This window comes from Oryctolagus cuniculus, unplaced genomic scaffold (genome assembly GCF_964237555.1).
Source record: "Oryctolagus cuniculus unplaced genomic scaffold, mOryCun1.1 SCAFFOLD_66, whole genome shotgun sequence".
Lineage (NCBI taxonomy): Eukaryota > Metazoa > Chordata > Mammalia > Lagomorpha > Leporidae > Oryctolagus > Oryctolagus cuniculus.
The window spans coordinates 769,441-772,715 of NW_027208323.1; positions in this window are offsets into that span (position 1 = coordinate 769,441).

Here is a 3,275-nt window from a genome sequence, read left to right on the forward strand (position 1 = left end):
GAGCTCCTGGGGGCCCTGGGCACCTGCTGGGGACCTGGATGAAGCCCTGGGGACCCAGATGGAGGCCCGGTGCACTTGCTAGAGACCTGGATGCAACCCCTGGAGACCCAGTGGAGCCCTGGAGACCTGTATGGAGCCCCTAGATACCCAGATGGAGCCCCTGGAGACCTGGATGGAGCCCTAAAGACCTGGAAGGAGCTCCTGGGAGCCCCCGGCACCTGCTAGAGACCCAGATGGAGCCTCTAGAGACCCAGATGGAGCCCCTAGAGATATGGGTAGAGCCTTGGGGACCCAGATGGAGCCTTAGAGACCTGGATGAATCCCTGGAGACCCAGATGGAGCTCCTGCAGACTCGGATGGAGCCTTAAAGACCTGGATGGAGCTCCTGGGAGCCCCAGGCACTTGCTAGAGACCCAGATGGAGCCCTAGAGACCTGGATGGAGCTCCTTGGGGCCCAATGCACCTGTTAGAGATCTGGATGGAGCCCCTAGAGACCCAGATTGAGCCCCTAGAGATATGGGTAGAGCCTTGGGGACCCAGATGGAGCCTTAGAGACCTGGATGGATCCCTGGAGACCCAGATGGAGCCCCTAGAGACTCAGATGGAGCCCCTGTGCACTTGTTAGAGACCCAGATGCAGCCCCTGGAGACCCAGATGGAGCCCTAAAGACCCAGATGGGGCTCCTGGGAGCCCCAGACACCTGCTAGAGACTCAGATGGAGCCTCTAGAGATACGGATGGAGCCATGGGGACCCGGATGGAGCCCTGTGCACCTGTTAGAGAACTGGTTGTAGCCCCCCGAGACCCAGATGGAGCCCTAGAGACCTGGATGGAGCTCCTGGTGGGCCCATGCACCTGCTAGAGACCTGGATGGAGCCTTAGAGATCTGGATGGAGCCCCTGGAGATATGGATGGAGCCATGGGGACTTGGATAGAGCTCTGGAGACCCGGATGAAGCCCTAGAGACCCGTATGGAGCCCCTGGGGACCCATATGGAGCCTTTGAGACCCAGATGGAGACCTGTATGGAGCTTTAGAGACACCAATGCAGCCCCTGGTGCAGGCTTGGGGCCTGGAAATGGGCAGGGCTATGGTGATTGATAGTCCTGATCCCCAACCCCATGTTCCCACAAGGTGTGGGTGGTGGGGAAGATGGCTCTGGAGTAGGGGACCTAGGGGTTTCTGGGAGCCAGAAGTGAGGGCGTGGCTTCTCCCAGGGGATTCTGAGCCAGACATGGGGGCCCCAAGGGCCTCTGGGAGCCAGATGTGGGAGCATTCCAGAGAGACCACAGAATCCACAGTCGTGTGCAATCAGTTTATGACATCAATGAGAAAGAGAAACTGAGAGCGAGCTGGGGACAGAGGCTTATGGGACATTCCAGAACATTCTGGAACATTCTGAAAACATCCCAGAACATTCCAGAAGCTTCCAGCAGAGATTGCAAGTGAGGGGCAGGGAGACGTTGGCTTTTTACCTGTTGGGGATGAGAAAAAAATGTGGAGCAGTCTGGAAATGTCGCAGAATGCTCTGGAATGTTCCAGAATATTCCTGTTGCCTGAACATCTAGAACATTCTGGGATATTTCGGAAACACTCTAGAATGTTCCCCTGGGAAGGTGTGAGGACTGGCTGGCACCACACTGCTCACCTGGGCGTCAGCATCATCACTGGGGACAGGTGTCTGTCAGGGAGGAGAAATTGGCTGAGTCAGCACAGGATGGCCTGGTGGCTCCATGGAACGTTCTAGAGTTTTCTAGATTTTTCTGGAACCCCCTGGAATGTTCCACCCAGGCCACACCCACCAGTTCATTCCCCTCCACCCAGACCACACCTGATTCTCATCCATGTCAGCCATGCCCCCAGCTCACAGCCATGCCTCCACCCTGGCCACACCCCTGGCTCACTCATGACAGCCATGCCCATCCTGGCCATGAACCCTCCACACTGGCCACACCCCCAGCTCACCCATGCTGGCCACACACTCCATGTTCTCCCGGGGATCCCGTTCTCCTTCATTAACACCAAGAACTGTGCCAGGTGCTCATCGCTCAGCTCCTGGTCCTGGGCTGTGGGTGGCGCCAGCTGTATACACTTGCCCTGTCTAGTGGGCGCTGACTGTATACAGCCAGCCAGATGCACCTCAGGCAGCATGGGCTCCGTGCTGTGTACACCGAGGGTGCCTCTGTCTAGAGGGTGCCCACTAACTACCACTGGGTCTGCACCAACTGTATACAGTCACAGTCAGGATGGCTCCTTCTAGTGTGTGCTGACTGTATACAGTCAACCAAAATCACCCAGGATAGGATGGGGCTGGGATGGTTCTGTTCAGTAAGCACTGACTGTATACATTCAGCAAAACCTGCCCCAGATATCTAGTAGGTGCTGACTGTATGTGCTTGCCCCATCTAGTGGGTGCTGACTGTATACAGTCAGCCAAGCCCACCCCGGACAGGATGGGATCTACTTAGTATGCACTGACTGTATACAGCTGTCCGAGTCCCCCTCTAGGGTGTGCTGGGGTTGAGGATCTTGTATTTAGTAGGTGCTGCCTGAACACAGCCAGGGTCAGGCTCTCTCTCTAGTGTGTGCCAACAGTATACAGCTGGCCAAGCCCCTCTAGGATGCACCAGGGTCAAAGTTATTCTGCATAGTAGGCACTGACTGTATACGGTCACGGTCAGAATGTATCTCTCTCTAGTGGGTGCTAACTGAATACAGCAGGGTCAGGCTTTCAGGTTGCAATGTGTGTCTCTAGTAGGAGCCGACTGTATACACTCAGGATCCATGTATACAGTCAGGGTCAAGCTCTGGACTGGCTGCATACACTCAGGGTCTGTGTATACAGTCAGGGTCAGACTCTCTTTCTAGCAGGTGCTGGCTGTATCCACATGTGTGTGCAGGGGGCTCACCAGCAGTAAGGGTGACGCAGGTGGCAGTGCCATCGGTGCCCACATTCTGATTGAGAAAGAAGATGTGGCCATTCTCCTGCACCAGGAACTTGAAGTAGTTCTGGCCTTCAACTTCAGGGGGAGAGGTGGGCATTCAGGGTGTGCCAGGGCATGCTGGAACATGGTGGAATGTTTCAGGGCATTGTGGAGCATGCTGGGACATCCTGGGGCATGCTGGGAAGTTCCAGAAGCATTTTCTAGAACATTCTGGAACATTCTAGAACATTATGGAATTTTTCTGGAACACTCTGGATGCTTCCCTAGGGCCTGCTAGAGTCTACTGGGACTGTCTGTAACATTCCGGAATGTTCTGTAATATTCTGGGGGAG